The 20,903-nt window shown below is 34.9% G+C and overlaps 1 pseudogene; it reads right to left on the bottom strand.

Annotated features, from left to right (window-relative positions):
- Positions 1-18,245: 18,245 nt before the first annotated feature.
- LOC134218652 (U4 spliceosomal RNA) lies at positions 18,246-18,374 on the bottom strand (annotated as a pseudogene).
- Positions 18,375-20,903: the final 2,529 nt, after the last annotated feature.

Raw genomic sequence — 20,903 nt, 5'->3', positions numbered from 1 at the left:
AGTAAAAAACGATTTTTAAAAACTTTTGAATAGCACCGATGCCAAACATTTCCAAACCATACCCGATCGCACAACTAGACAAGAATAGTCATATGTTATGAGTCTTGATGTGATCATAGATAGGAGGTGATGGGAGATACACTGTTTTTTACCTTTTTGCCCAAATTCCCCTAAGAAGCAATATAACTCAATGATTTTGAGCAAGGAAATGATGTAGTATTGTTAATTCAATTGATATTTTCCAATTATATAATTAAAATAACAAATAATCATATAATTCATTAAAAATATTGAATTATAGGGGATTTAGGGGTCATACAGCTCATTTAATGTAATTTTTTATTCACAATAGCATAACATTTTTCACAGACGACGCACATTGAAGATAAAGGGCTTATTCGAGAAGGAGTTTTCCAAGAAATTCAGTGAGACATCTTTTATAGACGTGAGACACTTCTGTATGTAGTTATTAAGCTAGTTTTGCCCCAATGTCACATACATCACAGTTTATCAAATTTTTCGTGCTTTTATCTTCCAAGTATTGTACTAAAGATGTGTTCTCCTCTTCATTATAGATCAATAGAAAAGCACTATACATGCTTTGATGGTAAAAGTTGAAAATTTAAAGGATTTTGGGGTCAAATAAGTATTAAATTGCACTTTACGTGAATTTTTCATTTTTCAATTACTAATGAAGTAAATCATTCCGCAAGTGTTTTGGTTTGTGATTTATTGGGTAAACCCCGATATTTTAAATGCCATACCAAACCATACCCGTTTGCACAACTAGATAACAACTAAATTTTTAAATACATAATTAATGAATTTTTTCACTTGTTTGTCCCAAAATGTCTTAAAAATCAATTTTTAATGTAATATATGGATATTTGTTTTTTTTTTATGGTATCAATTTCTGTTAAAAAAAATTATGACAATAATATAAACTATTATCTGTAAATATCTGAATAAGCAATAGGTTGTAGATTTCGCCAAAATTGACCATATGTGGAGCTACATCAATGCTTACAAGTTTTTAAATCACCGTAAATTAACCCTAAATGATCATTCGACGTAATATAGTGCAAATGACTTTTTGGGTATTATTATTTTTTACAGAGTACATGAAAAATTCACATAGATGCAGTTTGATGATTATTTTACCCCAAAATCCCTTAAATTTCCAACTTTTTCCAACAAAATATGTATAGTGCTTTTCTATTGATCTATAATGAAGAGGAGAACACATCTTTAGTACAATACTTGGAAGATACAAGCACGAAAAATTTGATAAACTGTGATGTATGGGACATTGGGGCAAAACTAGCTTAATAACTATATACAGAAGTGTCTCACGTCTATGAAAGATGTCTCACAGAATTTCTTGGAAAACTCCCTCTCGAATAAGCCCTTTATCTTCTATGTGCGTCGTCTGTGAAAAATGTTATGCTATTTTGAATAAAAAATTACATTAAATGAGCTGTATGACCCCTAAATCCCCTATAATTCAATATTTTTAATGAATTATATGATTATTTGTCATTTTAATTATATCATTGGAAAATATCAATGAAATTACCAATACTACATCATTTCCTTGCTCAAAATCATTGAGTTATATTGCTTCTTAGGGGAATTTGGGCAAAAAGGTAAAAAACAGTGTATCTCCCATCACCTCCTATCTATGATCACATCAAGACTCATAACATATGACTATTCTTGTCTAGTTGTGCGATCGGGTATGGTTTGGAAATGTTTGGCATCGGTGCTATTCAAAAGTTTTTAAAAATCGTTTTTTACTCAATAAATAACCAAATAAAACATTTGTGCAACGATTTATTTCATTAATTTTTGTTCGGCAAACGTTTGTCAATATCTGTTCAACACTTTGAGACAATAATATCAACACTTATCTGTAAATATTACTATTTTTTACAGAATACATGAAAATTGCACATAAAATGCACTTTGGTGCTTATTTGACCCCAAAATCCCTTAAATTTCCAACTTTTACCAACAAAATATATTTAGTGTGCCTCTGTGGATCCACAGTGAAGAGATAAACACAATTTTAGAACAATGTCTTAAAGATAAAAATGACTAATGGTTTGGAAACTCGCGATATATGGGGCATTAGGGCAAAACGAGCTCGATAACTACATACAGAAGCGTTCCACGTCCATGAAACAGCACTCACTGAATTCTTTGCAAAAATTCCTTTCGAATAAGCTCTTGATCTCTTCTGTAAGTTGTTCGTGAAGAAAGTTATCAATTTTTTCCACCTTTGGAATCGAATTTCCCCATTGTGGGATGTATTGAAGTCACCACTATGTGTTGATGTAGTTTTAACACGAGAATGCTTCCCCGATTCAGCTGGGGAATGCATCTTCTCCTCGGTGGGCGGATTTTTTCCTGGGGGTGCACGGTGGAGTAGCTAGAACAAATGGCTGGCCAAAAACCCTTTCTCGTTTTTCGAAATTTTGCATGGTATTACATTTTTAGAATATTCTTCAATATTATCGCCATTATTTGTCATTGAAATTTTTACGTTTGTTCCTTATTAGTATTAATGACAACCTATCAAAAATCATGTTAATTTGATGGTTTTTAGCGTGCCGAAAGACAAGATCAGTTACCACTGCTGACTAATCTGAACAACACATATAATGTTAGGTTTATAGTACAGAAAACATCATTTATAGACTGCCCTATGACCTCCATGAGTTGAAATGAATTATATTTAACATTAAGATATTTTTTCATACACCTAAATAACATGAAGTTTTTGACATTTTTTAACAAACTTCATTATTAAAAAAGTAAAAGTACTCCCTCTTATTCCGCTACGAGATTGTACACACATAAAAATATAGGCTTTCATCTTTCTATTGCGGGTTAAAGATCATCCGCACTCGTCCGCAAACGAATTTGCGAGTAACTTTAAAATAGGTTGTTTTCATATTTTCTGCCATTGTTTCCAACAGTATATAGGCAAAAAATTTCCGCAGATAACTTTTTCTGGTTTTCGAGGCATTTGACACATAGACATGATTGAATACAATAGTAACATACTCTGTTTTTTGTTATTCATTCGTTCATTTGGTTGGCTCAAATGCTGTAGGGCGTTACGGAGCCGATTAAAAAAAAGTTTTTAATGCAATTTTGTAGCCTCAACGCTCAAATAATAATGTTAGTTTGGGGCATCTGCTACTCATTTAAATCTCTACAAAGCATGGCGCATGCTCCATTATCTTTCATCTCATTCCCACTAACCAATCTTAAGAAAAATCAAAATATCAATTGTATTGAAATTGACGATTGCATTGACAACAGATATGTAAATATCTAATACATTTTTTTGGGCTTTCAGTCTTTACTGGCTATTAAAACGACATATTTCTTCTACGCCCGACGTTTCAATGGTTTATTCCATCTTTTTCAAGGGTTAGTCAAGATGGAATAAACCATTGAAACGTCCGGCGTAGAAGAAATATGTCGTTTTAATAGTCAGTAAAGACTGAAAGCCAAAAAAAATGTATTAGTATAAGAATCAAACAGTCGAGAGCCTATTAAGTATGTAAATATCGATATAACTTTAATACATCATAGTTGATATTATATAGACAAGTTGAAGCAAAGGAATAATATGGGATAAGGGATAGAACGGCAAGGGGCAAGTCAAGCTAAATAGAAACAATTCGAATAAGCAGTCTACTTAGTCTTAAGTGAAGTAACCACTTAAGGCAACCTTGTACATAGGACCAAAACAGGAAATAGAATGAAACATTTCCTCTCCATAAATAATCGATCCTATGTTTTTGTAAGATGAAGATGATTTAAGCAAAAAGTTTATGAACGACCCATAAGGGTGCAAAAACAATAGCCAGACTTTTGTTTAATTAATTTCAAAGTTTCCGATGCAACTGATGTTATGCGTGAGTAATCAGTGTTGAATGTATGTACGTTCTGGCTAGCTTTCGCTGCTAAAAATGTAATAAACTTGTGAAATGAGAGCTGAAAATCTAATGTTTTGTTTTGAATCGATTAATGTTTACCTTTCTGTAATAGGCCCTTATCAAATGCTACGCGAGATTTTTCATTTTTCACATTTCCCACGCGAATTAAGGACAAAAGTGAGTAAAAAATGAACTGTCATAGAGCTGTCGCTTCTGTATCAGTTTATAATTTAAGTTTTGAGCATATTAAGAAAGGTAATTTATCACTGGTAGGTGAATTTGCACCTGTAAAAAAGTTCAAAAATCGTTTGTTACTATGTTTTTGCATCATAAATGCAGAACCAACCAGAAAACGCAGAAATATAATTTTGGCCAGGATTTTGGTCTAGTTACCCCTTAGTGGGGTGGTACAAGCACGTGGCTGGTTTTCTTGTCAATGACTGGATTACGGTAATTTGGGCCTTAGGTGAGAAGTACGTGTTCTTTTCTGAGACAACATTGTTAGTAGTAGATGGAAGGAAACACCTGACATGGGTTTTCGGATGATGAGATTTAGAATTGGTAACATGGGACGATCATTCAGTCACGTTCGCTTTGTGTGCGGTCAGTATCAAATAATGTTTATCCAGATACAGTCACTCTCAAAATTGAGCGTACACCATGGATTAGATGAATATATTCGAAAATTCCAAAGGAAATTTAATTGTTGGCTCGGTTGTTTTTAATGCATTTCAATATTCATCCCTTCCTTCAATGTATGCGTACATAAAATGGTTGAAATTTTTTTTCTAAAGTTCATTTATTTGAAAATAATCTCAAAATACGCCTATCAGATGTGACAAAATTGAGCGTACAGCTAATGTTTTTCTATAAAATTTCTTATTATAAACACGATTAATGTATTTTAAAATTGTTTTTTCATGATTATATTTATAATAATAAACATCCGCTACTTAAACATTCAATGTTTTGAAATTAAACCATGTTTTAATCAAAATGGCGAACAAGTAAGATGTATAAACAATGTTATTTAACAATTCAATGCTGCTGGGCAAAATAGATGCTTTAAGATATGGATTTCACCGGCATCGTGTCTTATATATGATAGACAATCGAAATCGAGCGAGACATACGATAAATTTGGGAAAATTCAGTCGGTAAATGATGAAAACAGATGTAAACATACAAAGAAAACGACAAATGTTGGGAACGGCATATTTCAAATTAAGTATAACTTTATTTAAAAGTCGATGTATAGGTAGCTTATAAGCTCAGGACACTCATGAATAATAATATTACCAAAAGAGCAGCAAACGGATACATTATAAGATGTCATATCATATTTGAAGACTCAGTCACCGTAGGAACAAATTTGGTTGAATCATTTAAATTCACCAAGATATCATTAAATAAGCTGCCAAACTCTTAAAAAAGTTTATTTTTACTCGCCACATGGAAATCATCCAATTGCATCCCTTATGGTAACAGATCGTGGAGTTTAATCCAAATTTAATTATGAAATTACGATTTGAGGTTATATTTACAATATTTAATCAGAAGTGCTCTACGGAGTTGAAAAGCTGTTTTTATGTTCGGTACCTCAACATGCACCTTGTACTTTTAGAATTTGACTGTGAATGATTGGATTCAATAATATTACTCTTAATGAAATACCTGAGACAATAATCGAGCTTTAAAACAAATTTAAGTTAAAGAAATTCTAAATTTGAATTATGTCATTCCTAACATTTGTCGTTTTCTCTGTATGTTTACATCTGTTTTCATCATTTACCGACTGAATTTTGACAAATTAATCGTATGTCTCACTCGATTTCGATTATCTATCATATATAAGATACTATGCCGGTGAAACATACAAATTAAAGCATTTATTTTGCCCACAGGCATTGAATTGTTAAAAAGCAATGTTCTTACTTCTCACTTATTCGCCATTTTGACCAAAACATGGTTTAATTTCAAAACATTGAATGTTTAAGTAGCGGATGTTTATTATTATAAATATAATCATGAAAAAACAATATTAAAATACATTAATCGTGTTTATAATAAGAAATTTTATAGAAAAACATTAGCTGTACGCTCAATTTTGTCACATCTAATAGGCGTATTTTGAGATTATTTTCAAATAAATGAACTTTAGAGAAACACCCGTAATGCTGGGTAGATACCTCTTCGTGGTGTGTTACGGGGTAAGTTCTATCATGGTCACATTGCCAGCTACAGGCACATCCTGACCCAATAAATACCTTCCCAATATCCAACTCCATGGTACTTATTCCTTATCTCCCTAGTAACGGTACAGATAAGCATGGACAGGAATAGTAATTCTAATGCTTTTGTCATTTTTGTCATAGATTGAAATTAAGGACTACACCCACCTTGATTTCTGATAGCAATCTGGACAGAGATTTCAAAGGAAACATGAGTATCACTAGTTTCCAGTCCACAAAATAGACCGCAGCAATGCCATGCTTTTATGTTTTCATATATTCGTAATATATTTATTTTTCATATTTCATTATACTTATTTTTCATATTTCATTATATTTATTTTTAATTTTTTTAAATTTCCATATTTTTATAATTTTATATTTTTACATTTTAATATCTTTTTAATTACGTATTTTATACTGTCTTAATTTTACACTTTCATGTTTTATCATTTTTGTGTTTTTATATTATCATATTTTCATATTTCTTTAAATGTAACATTACACTTTCATATTTGATATTTTATTTTTTAATATTTCATATTTTTGTATTTTTATATTTATATAATTTTATGTTATTACACTTTCATATTATAATATTTTTATAATATCATATTTTCCATATTCTTATATTTTTCCTATTTTATACATATATCACTTTATGATGCTTTTATATTTTTATGTTTTCATGCTTTCACATTTTTTATACCTCTATATGTTCATATTTTTATACCTTTGTATTTTTAAATTTCAAATTCCATATTTAAATCATTTGTATTTTCATGTATTGGTATTTTCTTTTTTCAAGCTATTATATTTTCAAATTGTTATAATTTCTAATATTTTATTTTCATATTTTTTTTCTTTCTTATATCTTTATATTTTCATGTAGTTATAATTGAATTGAATTATCTTTATTTACGAGATTTTTGGTCCTAAGCCGGTTCATCTCGTGATGTTGTTATAATTTAATTTGCATATTTACACATTTCTATATTTTCATGTTTCCGTTTTCATATTTTTGTATTTTTATATTTTTATTATTCATTTTTTCATACTTTCATATTTCCATGTTATATGCATTCATTTATTTAGTCTACATCTAAGCAGATAACACTGAATCAACAATTTGACGCCACAATACGCGGTTCGAGGCCGCATCTCTCCATCCTCGAATACGCCCCACGCTCGCCAAGTCGTTTTGTACCTAGTCTGCCCATCTCGCTCGCTGTGCTCTACTGGGTTCGCCGTAGAGCTGGTTCATTCTTCGCCGCCACACACCGTCTTCTTGCACACCGCCAAAGATGGTCCTAAGCACCCGTCTTTCGAATACTCCGAGTGCTTGCAAGTCCACCTCCAAGTCCATGTTATATATTTTTGTGTTTTAATATTTTTATATTATCTTATTTTCAGATCTTCATATTGTCATATTTTCAAAATTTTATACTTTAACATCAATTTTTATATTTTAAAACATTCAATATTTTCATATTCTCTCGCGTGTATGTTTTTATGTATTCATATTTTTTATCTCAATTTTTTTTATTTCATGTTTCCATATTTTTTATTTTTATACAGCAAATTTTCATTATTTTATTACATTATATTTTTATGTTTACTTTTTTCATATTATAAAATTTTCATATTTCCATGCTTCTATATACTTATATTATTATATTATGCACCTTCATATTTTCATGATTTAACATTTTCATAGCCCACTACAAAACATCCCAGGAATGAAAGCTTCACAACCTGCCATATAACCTTTATGCAGACGACGTCCTGGCACATAACCTGCTATCTGATATTCATAACATTCTAAATAATAATTAAATTCTTTACAATTTCCAGCTTCTTCTACAAGAGATGTACATCCCGAGTTAACATCGACTCCTAGTTGATGTTATATTCTACAAATATATATAAAATTTGATATAATTTCTTATCATAATGTTATTCATTTCACTACATATTTATATACAACTACCAAAATAAGAACTTAAAAAGAACGCGGTGCATATGGTACGGTATGTCCACGCATCCTTCAACCCCTGTAGATTCGTGATATGTATCATGTTGAAGTGAATACTTGAACACGATACATCTCGAAGAATCATCTCTGCGGCAAACACAACGCAGTGGGCCTGGCCGCTTTGAAGTTTATGTCATACCACTGGTATGCTGTGAGCCTCAATATTGACAAGAAAAACTATTGGGCGTCATCTAACTCAATGATTTTCCAGGATGCTTTCTTTGTACTGGCTGCGTTTGTGTTCGATTAGATTAGATTAGAAATAAATGAACTTTAGAGAAACAATTTCAACAATTTTATGTACGCATACATTGAAGGAAGGGATGAATATTGAAATGCATTAAAAACAACCGAGCTAACTATTGAATTTCCTTTGAAATTTTCGAATGTAGTCAACTAATCCATACTGTACGCTCAATTTTGAGAGTAACTGTATTTCTTGATCAATGCCAAAAAATCCAACATTTGATGAAAAATCGATTGATAGTTTATGAATGTTTGAGCTGTTATCGGTGTTTTTTTTAATCCAAATATCCAAATATTATGTGAGAGATTTGGACATCTTATGTTTTTTTTAGGCATGGTCAAGCGAAGTCGCTATTTATGAAAATCACGCATAAAATTTTATCACTAGAATATTGGAGTACAATTTCTATCCCGAAGGATATTGAAAGCTTTGATATTGATCTCTATTATTGGTTCTCTGAAGAACCGTTTGTTTTTTGGACACATGCTGCATCATGTGGCTTTTCTTCAGCCTGTCTCGGCTCATCACCGATGCCGGCCGGTCTCGGCTCGACTCTGAGCTGCTGCCGGTATCTGCTCAGCATTGCTGCTTTGTCGGGTCTGTAGGGTGGACTGCTGCTGTACTGGCTAGGTTTCGGCTGATGATGGTGGCTTCGATGGTGTCGAGCAGACTTCATTCCCTGGTGTGAGTGCTGTTCAATCGATGATGCGGTTGCTTCGCTTGTCCCGGTCAGAAAGAAAGGAAAAATCGCGTTGCGCTATTTTATGGCTTTTCGACAGACCCAGCGGCTGCTCATTCGCTGGTGTCTGCACCAATCAGAACGTTATAATGGAATGATGCAAGAATTATGCGGTACCCATATTTATAGGTTTCCTTGATCTCAATGTTTTTCATTGAAAACAGTTTCATGCCTATTGAAACAAGTTTTTCGGGTCGTATCAAGCATGGACATGAAAGGCATACTTGAAATCTGTCGATTGAGGGGCTTACCGCAGAAATTCGTCCACTGAGACGAACGCTATTAACGTTTAAAATCTTTCAACACAGCGTAACGCGCTCGATTTGAATATTTTGAAATGACACCCGGTATAGTAAAGAGAGACGTAAGTCCTACGTCAAAAAAGTGCAACAGGGGATTTGAACTCGAGAACACTGAGCGAGAGTCCGGCGTGCTACCTCTCAGCCGTTCTTACTTCTTAGGAATGGAGTGTTCGAAGTTCAACCGGTTATGCATACTGTCGACTGATGAGGATTGCCTAGTACCATGAATAATGTCCCTGAAATCATGAATTATAATCATGGTTTCATGAACTGACCCGATTCATGATTTCATGATTTTTTATTCATGCCTGTGGGTATGCATTTGTTTCCGTGCGCAATTCATATTTTTGGTGCGTTGGTATTTAATTTGCTTTTTTCGCTAGATAGCCTTGTCCCTCGCTTTTATCTGCTGAGTGCGTCGATGTTGACGCAAATCATACTCTGTCCAATCAGCACGCCAGACTTTCATTGATCCTAACATACGGCAACCTGATTGATAGTCCTCATTATTTGTTTCAGTTTTCGAGCTGGGATCCGATGGTGGTGGCGGTAATAAATGAGCATTGCTTCAGGTCGTCAAGTATATCGAGACCCAGCATTGGGTTGGAGTTCATGGTGCAATTCGCGGCTGTATCCAAAGACAGCTGATTAAGCTGATTAATTTCGTTATTTAAGTTGCGCAGGTCAGTCGATAAATCTGCTGACATCAATTTTATATTTTCCTTGGCAGCCTTCATCGCTATATCGAACAGCGAGGTGATGTGATTTTTTATTGTGCTTACACTGCCAGCTAAACTGCTACCAAGATGAATACACAGCTAGGTGTTTCAATGTGCTCAGTTTATGGACGAAGAAGGCGGGGGTGAAAAATTCATTTTCGGTGCAAAACATAAACAAACCGGCTGGCTCTCCCATACTAAAATCCAAGATGGCTGAATCGTGAATTTGGCAGATTGGAACACCTAGTGGTGTATTCATCTTGACTGCTACATTTATTGATTGTCGATAGCTCAGTTTTTATGCTAGTGAGCAAAATCTCCATACCTTCGAATGCGTTGTGAACTGTATTAGGATTCACCTGTTGCAATGAACGATGGATAACTTCCGAGTTTACGTTGATCATTTCAGCCAGTCTCGCCTGCTGCTCCGTGAGTGCCTTAATCTCAAAATTTAGTGTCACTAATGCCTGGCACGAATTGCAGCAAGGCATCACATAGGACTTAGGATCAATCTTCCTGTCCTTTTTTCTTAAGGAGCAACGCTGCACTGATACTCCTACGCATGCGGCATGGAAGGTGCGCGTACACCCAACACAGGTCCACAACACCGCGTCTTCGGTTGAATCGAGTGAGCAAATTTCACAACTCATCGCACCAACAAAAATAAACTGTTACGTATGCAAAATAAATTAAATTAAAATTAAAACGCGCGCGATTGAAATGTACGTCCGAGCCGATCGACGACACATTCAAACTATTGATACCTAGTGATAAAAAAAACCCTGATTGATCCACCTAGCAGTGATGATGCCTTTCTCGCTCGTTCAAAAGGGTTGACAAACATATTAGAAAAGTGTAATATATTTAACACTAAATAGGGCTTATTTTTCACATTTGTTTGTGGCAGCCCTTACTTTGTACCGTTAAATCCACAAAAACGATCCATAAATGACATCTGAATGTTCCATAAAACGCTATCTTAAATCCAAAAAATAGTTCAGGCTTATCCATAAAGAATAATTTTAAGATCCATAACTAAGCATATCTAAGCTAAAAAAATATATCAAAAAATTGGAAAATAAGTATGTACCTTCAAACATGATCAAGAAAAACAATATCATTCCTGCTATTTTCCCATGAACGTATGACAAATGATCCATAATTGGAAAATAATCCATAGAAAATTACATTTAATAAAAAATACAATTTTGCAAAATTTTAACGTGATTATGATTCATAACTTCGGTAATATGATCCATAATTTTGTTCAATTGACAAACTTTCGAGTTTCCTGTTTTGAAGTCAGAATCCAGCTTAGGCTCCTGGCACCTTCTGGAATAGTATGATTCTTCATCATATAGATAAGAATTATTTTTTTTGCTGATGAGCAGTTCCGTTTTTGTCATTGAATTTAACCACTTTTTAGCTAATATTTACGAATTTGATCCGACTTAATAAAATCTGAAGAGAATTCTACTAGGGTTGCTTTTCTTCATATGGAGAGCATTTCGGAGTGATTAACCGGAAGTTTGATTAAAATTGATTAGTTTTAATTTGCTTTTGTATATATTATACTGAACTGATCTAAAATTATTTATCAGATCACTCTGTACAGGTAAACTATTCCTGTACAAAATCTGATAGATTACTCGTAACAGAGCTGGTGTTACTTAATCAGCATACTTGGGCCTATAATGTGTAATACTTTATATCATACTGATTGCATACCTGATATTATTCTATCAGGGAATCAAAAATCGTTGTTTGCGTTAGTGTTATTTGTTATGGATTATAGCAAGGATGTTTTCGATCATTTAGTAATATAGGTTCGATAATTTAGTAGTTTGTCACTAACTCATTCCAGAGGTTTTAAGAATTTAAATGTCGAAAAATATTCGTCCCAGAAGTCCATAAAACACGTTTTAAAATTTAAATTCTGGTATGAGTAATCGACAAACTAAATGATCGGACTTAGATTACTACATGATCCAAAACATGCTTGCCGCACGAATGCACAAGCAGCCGATGATCAGTGCAAATTGCGTATAACCTGTTATACTTCGATCATCGCTCTTTCAAGGAGTAAAGATAGTTGAGGGGTAAAGTTCTAGGCTCTCACTCAGAGAGTTTGTGTTCGACGCTCGTTCGGCTCTAATTTTTTTTTTCAAAAGCATATTTTCTAGTATAATACCAATGAACTTTAAACAATTTTTATTTTCTATAACTCAATACCAAATTTTTAAAACGACTTCTCTGCGTTTGTAAACAAAGATTAAAACATCGATTTGTCAAATCTGAGAGGCGAGAGCACTCCCACGCAATCCAACACTACCAACAGGTAGCCGAAGTATTTACTTATATGTTAGACTACATATCAACACACAACACAATGGATGTAATCGATCATCTAGTAATCTGCGTTCGATCATTTAGTAGTTTGTCTATAACTCATTCCAGAGGCTGAATTCCAAAATGTGTTGTATGGTGGACTTCTAGTGCGAAGGTTTTTCTATAGAGTAGAGTGGGGCAAGAGTGCGCGTGGGGTAAGAGTACGTTTTCGATTTTTTTAAGTAATAAAAAAGATAAACTAGCAGCACTGCATCAGTTTGACAGGTATTCTGGCCAATTATTATCATGTGTAATTGTAAACGATTTGAATAAACAACAAGGGAGATATGGACTTAGATAACTTTTTGGTCATTTTGCTAAAAATAATTGAGTTTCCGCAACTAGTATTTCATTACCATATAAACGTTCAATCAGGTGAACATTATACCATTTCGATAACCTATTGTATAGAGTACTTTATGGTGCAGAACACCAATCCGGTTGGTTTTCCAAGAAGTCAAAACCATTACTTGAATCATTTTTGGGACTGTGGGATAAAAGTACGCAGGAACCGGTGGGGCAAGAGTACGCATATGAATCTTCAAGTTCTGATGTCAAACCCGTATCTCCGGCCGAAATAAGACTTCTTCCAAAGCGTAAAGATCCACAACTAAGAAAAAGGGACAGAATTCGAAATTATAACAAGTTTTTAGGATAAGTTGAAGTAATTTGGTGTTAGAAAGGACTTAGCGAACCAAGCACTGAAGCGAAATAATGAAATTGTATTAGGACTTGTTGTACACCTAAACATTGTACGAAAACATAATTTCATCTAAATGATAATTTCATTTAATCAAAATAAACATTCATAAATTACGCAACGTTTATCTGGGAGGGGTTGCGAGATGTATGACGTTCCATATAATTTTTAGAGGATTCATACAAAAAGTATAATATAGGGGGGAGGGGTGATGAAATAGCCAAATTTTACGTTACGTGATTGGTGGACTTTCTGTAAGGAAAATTCCTTTGTATACGCCACGTGAAACCTGATATATTTTTTTACCTCTGTAATTTTTTGAATATACAAAAAACAATGGTTTTTCGCTTGAAAGTGCACATTTTTAGGACCCCCTCCCCCTTTAAGAGTTACGTAATCTTTAAACATTCCCTAATATATGCTCATTAAACATCAATTGAATGTTATTAACTTTTATTTGTGTTAATATATACTTAAAGCACATGATTGGATAAATGCGTACTCTTACCCCACCCGATGCGCACTTTTACCCCACCGGTGGGGTAAAAGTGCGTTTTTCACTTGTCTTGCAATAAGGGCTCTACTAAAACGAATCTCAATAATTTCAATATTTTTTCCACTGGGTAACATAAAAGAAGAGTATTTGAATCATCGACACTGATTTGATATGCAGAAGCTTGCTCTATAAGGGCCACATGATCGATTGAAAACTAAGTGCGTTCTCTTGCCCCACTCTACTCTATATCTGCCTAATATATCGATGTTTAAATTCCACCATTGAAGGAGTTACAGTGCTAGTTGCAGTAACTTATACTAAATGATAACAAAATTCCAATCATTCAGTATAAGCTCTATAGCTCTATTATCTGTAAAATTCGAACATCGAACTGTTAGGCAGAGTTTTGTAGATAAACCTTTGAATTAGAAGTCCACCATGCTACACATTTTGAAATCTAGCCTCTGGAATGTGTTATTGACAAACTACTAAATGATCGAACGTAGATTACTAAATGATTGAAAACATCCTTGTGTGAAGATATGTAGTCTACACAATTGCCAATCCAAAAGAAAATTAATTTTCGAACCCAAAAAATCAAACTATTTTCGGCTAAAATGTGTTTTAACGTTTTCATAATCATTTTAAATTTGACGCCCTATATCCCTTGCCGGGTGAAATAAAAAAGCATCATCCGGCCCTCATTTTGTTTACTTATACTGACTAATAATAACTAATAAAAAATAATGTTGTCATCATTTAGTATAAGTTATTACAAACAAGCTTTATCTCTGTTATTAGTTAAATTAAAACAACAAACTGTAGGGCAAAGCTGTCGAAAAATATTCGCACCAGAAGTCCACCATAAAAACGTTTTGAAATTTAACCTCCGGAATGAATCATCGACAAACTAAATGATCGAACTTAGATCACTACATGATCCAAAACATCCTTGGATTGTAGAAAAGTTTGGATACATTTTCATTGACTTGCAAGAATGGAAAATTTTCTCCGAATCCTTCCGAAACTCAGCTTCTCCCACATAATCCGAGTGCTATTTGAAATCTGCAAACAGATATGTTGTCACTATCCAATTAATTGGTCTAGCGAGTCCAAGATTTAGGACTTATGTATAGCATGAATTAATTAACTATCAAAAACCACACAGAAGGTATGCAAGCGAAAAGGTAGGAATAATAGAAAATTAATATTTATAGAAAATCAAAACCATTTACTAAAATAAATTGTTTTATTTACAAACTAATTGTTAGACCAGCCATGTTTTACATATACTGTGCCAATATGGATTATTCGCTAAAACGCAAGGAAGAATGCGTTACAGTGGATTCAAATTGAATATTGAAATTGAAGCTGCTTCCCTGCACACACTATGAATATTTGGTGACTTATCTGAATGAATTGACACAAAAGCACATGACGTAGACTCAATCGTATATGTTTTTCAACGTCAGATGCTATAAATATGCCACGGAACCTAAACACAACACCCGGTGCGTTGCCGCACGAATGCACAAGCAGCCGATGATCAGTGCAAATTACGTATAACCTGTTATACTTCGATCACCACTCTTTCGAGGAGTGAAGATAGCCGAGGGGTAAAGTCCTGGGCTCTCACTCAGAGAGTCTGCGTTCGACGCTCGTTGAATTCTAATTTTTTTCAAAAACATATTTTCTAGTTAATATCAATGAACTTTAAACAATTTTTATTTTCTATAACTCAATACCAAATTTTTAAAACGACTTCTCTTCGTTTGTAAACAAAGATTAAAACATCGATTCGTCAAATCTGAGAGGCGAGAGCACTCCCACGCAATCCAACACCACCAACAGATAGTCGAAGTCTTCACCTATATGTCAGGCTACATATCTACACATGTTTTTTAATCGAAATAATTAGACTTTCGTGTTGCTAATCTAAAAGTAAATTTCCAAATCCAACTATTTTCGGCTAAAATGTGTTTTAACGTTTTAACAATCATTTTAAAATTTACGCCCTATATCGTTGCCGGGTGAAATAAAAAGGCATCAACCAGCCCCCATTTTGTTTACTCGCTTCCGTCAGGGCCAATGCGGTGCGTATTGGCGATGCTTCTTTCTGCGATATTCATCCGACGGCAAGCGACTGAAGCGAATGCAGTGCCGTTCGCTCCCGCCGAAATGTGCTTGCATAGCGTCCTCACGCACATCAGCTGCGCTCCCATACGCTGATTGAACGCCACAAAAAAGATGCCACGTGAGAAGTTCACTCGTATATAGGGTATGCGAGCGCATGATAGCAGAATAATAGAAAAAATGGGCCTGATTACGTTTAGTAAAGAGAAACGTTATTAATCATGAAACGTTACAGAAACGTTATTACGATCATGCCCTCAGTGGAGACAATGGGTTCTTAATAATATTGTTCATCATTGCATTACTTAACGTTTGCTTTACTTGAAGCGACACGTTGTAATTATGCCATTATGAATACTAATTGAAAACAATAATTTCCCAAACAAATTGGCTTTCCTACCTATATACTGCCGCCGCAAGCGTAACTGTTCCATATTTTCTTCCATGCAAAATCAATATTGGATGATTATGCTTGCGACGGCAGTATAGTGGTGCTCATTTTACCTCCAAGAAAATTAGGTTGATTATCAAGACGAAATGAATCCAATTTCATTTCTAGCAAATTCAAAGTTTGTCTATTAGTTAATGCATTAAACCTATCAATTTCGAATTATCAAATATATATTTTCTTTCATTGATTAAATAATACTTCCAATATTGGTACCGTTACCCTAGCAGAGTGAACTCTGTGGCTTTGAAAAGAAATGAACATATACCAATTTGATGAATACTGTACGACTTATATTTACTCGTACCATGTGTATTCCGATGGTTTTGTGGTATGGCAAGCGCTTTCCACCCCAGAGGTCAGCGGTTTGAATCTAGGTGAATTCAATTTAGAACATTTTGCTATTTTTTTATACGCAAAAACAGTTTTTTGGCCATAACTCCAGATTGCGATGAGCTATTGATCTAATTTTCAATAGCAAACAATAGGACTGAATTCCGCGTCGACTGCGACTTGTTGCGAGCAAATCGGACAATGGGAAGTTCAAAAAAGTGTGTCTACAAAATTTGTACACATACACACATACACACACACACACATACATACATACACACATACAGACATCACCTCAATTCGTCGAGCTGAGTCGATCGGTATATAAAAATCGGCCCTCCGGGCCTCCTATCAAAATTTTGTTTTTGGAGCAATATTATAGCCTTTACGTACACTTAGTGTACGAGAAAGGCAAAACACTTTTTTTTTAATAAATCGGGTTTTGTCAAGATTTTGGGCAGTTTACGTTGGGCAGTCGTGTCTAGTACACAACCCGTCTGATTTTTTTACAGGACTCCGAAATGCAATGACCGTTCTGGCCTTTTTGTTTTGTTTTCTATTTTGATATAATTCAGTCTTCCAGTTACTCCACGGTTCACGGTACAACCAGCAAAGATGCCCTTTTTTGTCTCAACACCAGATTCGAACTAGCCCGAGAGCTCCCAACGGACCATTGGAACTGGACCAACCTCTATCCACTTCTGGGAGTGCATAATGTCTTTCTTTCCGTTTCATCGCTGCAAGATCTCAAAAGTGACAGCATAAGACAAGAAGATGGTTCTGATCCAAAGTTTTCAGCTTATTCCCCCATACTGCCGGGCTGGTTTTGAGTTTTCTTTCCTTTCCACAATATGTCTCGAGCAGTTCTTGGAAGCAAGAAACGAGTTGAAGTACATGCGGGCACTTTGCCAGCTCGCACCGACCGGATGGGATGTTGGTGGGCGACAAAAAGCGACGAAATTCTTACTCTGGGGATGGCGGAAAAAAACTGGTACATGATGCGAGCCAAAAGAAACAGAATGGTACACTGATGCCGGCTTGGTTTGGTACTTTGGCGTAGTGTGGGAAACCGGGGAAAAGCAATTGAAGCGTAATTTGTCTAGAACTGTGCCCCGTTGAGCTATGCATGGGGAAAGTTTCTGCGTTTTTGCTGAGATGAAAGAAATATCAAGCTGATAGATACTGGGATCGCTAGCTAGCTAGCTTAGCTGAAGAAACAGGGAGGACGATGTTGGATCCGAGCTGTCATAGATTATATGTTTTGGATGTTTTGCTGTTTTAGCTTGTTGTTTTATGGAGTGCAGTTCCAGTGACACCCTCACAATATGTTGACATACCAATTAAATATATTATTGATGGTGACAGATATTGGCAGCAAATTGATAATAAACAGATGATGGAGAAATAATCGAAAGGATATGAGTGATCTTTGGAATTTTTCAATTGAGCAACAAGTAGCATAACGGGAGTTTTCGCCTGAACCATTATTGTTTATATGTTGCTCAAAAAGAAAATACTTTTTTCTGGATCGAGTCTACAGCAAATGGGAAGAAATAGTTGTAGCCCATGAAGAGTCAAGTATTTTGCAACTAGCAATAATCGCATCTCGGTTGTACCTCATTGGTTACGATATCGCCACTGCGCAAAGCTAACAGTCAAATATTGAAGAGATTATATTTAATACATATACCGATGGACGTGCCTTTTTATTTTTATTTTAAACTCTTGCTTTTCCCCAAGTTTATTTTCAAAAATATTGCAATTGGAATCACTTTTGTTTGATTTTTTGGTTTTTATCGGTGAGCAATCGCAAGCAATGAACAAGTGGACAAGTATGAAGTTTTTGCCTTTCTCGTACACTAAGTGTACGTAAAGGCTATAATATTGCTCCAAAAACAAAATTTTGATAGGAGGCCCGGAGGGCCGATTTTTATATACCGATCGACTCAGCTCGACGAATTGAGGTGATGTCTGTATGTGTGTATGTATGTATGTGTGTGTGTGTGTATGTGTGTATGTGTACAAATTTTGTAGACACACTTTTTTGAACTTCCCATTGTCCGATTTGCTCGCAACAAGTCGCAGTCGACGCGGAATTCAGTCCTATTGTTTGCTATTGAAAATTAGATCAATAGCTCATCGCAATCTGGAGTTATGGCCAAAAACTGTTTTGCGTATAAAAAATAGCAAAATGTTCTAAATTGAATTCACCTAGATTCAAACCGCTGACCTCTGGGGTGGAAAGCGCTTGCCATACCACAAAACCATCGGAATACACATGGTACGAGTAAATATAAGTCGTACAGTATTCATCAAATTGGTATATGTTCATTTCTTTTCAAAGCCACAGAGTTCACTCTGCTAGGGTAACGGTACCAATATTGGAAGTATTATTTAATCAATGAAAGAAAATATATATTTGATAATTCGAAATTGATAGGTTTAATGCATTAACTAATAGACAAACTTTGAATTTGCTAGAAATGAAATTGGATTCATTTCGTCTTGATAATCAACCTAATTTTCTTGGAGGTAAAATGAGCACCACTATACTGCCGTCGCAAGCATAATCATCCAATATTGATTTTGCATGGAAGAAAATATGGAACAGTTACGCTTGCGGCGGCAGTATATAGGTAGGAAAGCCAATTTGTTTGGGAAATTATTGTTTTCAATTAGTATTCATAATGGCATAATTACAACGTGTCGCTTCAAGTAAAGCAAACGTTAAGTAATGCAATGATGAACAATATTATTAAGAACCCATTGTCTCCACTGAGGGCATGATCGTAATAACGTTTCTGTAACGTTTCATGATTAATAACGTTTCTCTTTACTAAACGTAATCAGGCCCATTTTTTTATTATTCTGCTATCATGCGCTCGCATACCCTATATACGAGTGAACTTCTCACGTGGCATCTTTTTTGTGGCGTTCAATCAGCGTATGGGAGCGCAGCTGATGTGCGTGAGGACGCTATGCAAGCACATTTCGGCGGGAGCGAACGGCACTGCATTCGCTTCAGTCGCTTGCCGTCGGATGAATATCGCAGAAAGAAGCATCGCCAATACGCACCGCATTGGCCCTGACGGAAGCGAGTAAACAAAATGGGGGCTGGTTGATGCCTTTTTATTTCACCCGGCAACGATATAGGGCGTAAATTTTAAAATGATTGTTAAAACGTTAAAACACATTTTAGCCGAAAATAGTTGGATTTGGAAATTTACTTTTAGATTAGCAACACGAAAGTCTAATTATTTCGATTAAAAAACATGTGTAGATATGTAGCCCGACATATAGGTGAAGACTTCGACTATTTTGGTGGTGTTGGATTGCGGGGAGTGCTCTCGCCTGTCAGGTTTGACGAATCGATGTTTTAATCTTTGTTTACAAACGCAGAGAAGTCGTTTTAAAAATTTGGTTTTGAGTTATAGAAAATAAAAATTGTTTAAAGTTCATTGATATTAACTAGAAAATATGTTTTTGAAAAAAATTAGAATTCAACGAGCGTCGAACGCAGACTCTCTGAGTGAGAGCCCAGGACTTTACCCCTCGGCTATCTTCACTCCTCGAAAGAGTGGTGATCGAAGTATAACAGGTTATACGTAATTTGCACTGATCATCGGCTGCTTGTGCATTCGTGCGGCAACGCACCGGGTGTTGTGTTTAGGTTCCGTGGCATATTTATAGCATCTGACGTTGAAAAACATATACGATTGAGTCTACGTCATGTGCTTTTGTGTCAATTCATTCAGATAAGTCACCAAATATTCATAGTGTGTGCAGGGAAGCAGCTTCAATTTCAATATTCAATTTGAATCCACTGTAACGCATTCTTCCTTGCGTTTTAGCGAATAATCCATATTGGCACAGTATATGTAAAACATGGCTGGTCTAACAATTAGTTTGTAAATAAAACAATTTATTTTAGTAAATGGTTTTGATTTTCTATAAATATTAATTTTCTATTATTCCTACCTTTTCGCTTGCATACCTTCTGTGTGTGGTTTGGATAGTTAATTAATTCATGCTATACATAAGTCCTAAATCTTGGACTCGCTAGACCAATTAATTGGATAGTGACAACATATCTGTTTGCAGATTTCAAATAGCACTCGGATTATGTGGGAGAAGCTGAGTTTCGGAAGGATTCGGAGAAAATTTTCCATTCTTGCAAGT

The sequence above is a fragment of the Armigeres subalbatus genome, chromosome 2 (assembly GCF_024139115.2).
Source record: "Armigeres subalbatus isolate Guangzhou_Male chromosome 2, GZ_Asu_2, whole genome shotgun sequence".
NCBI classification, from domain to species: domain Eukaryota; kingdom Metazoa; phylum Arthropoda; class Insecta; order Diptera; family Culicidae; genus Armigeres; species Armigeres subalbatus.
This window is presented reverse-complemented; position numbering and strand designations above follow the sequence as displayed.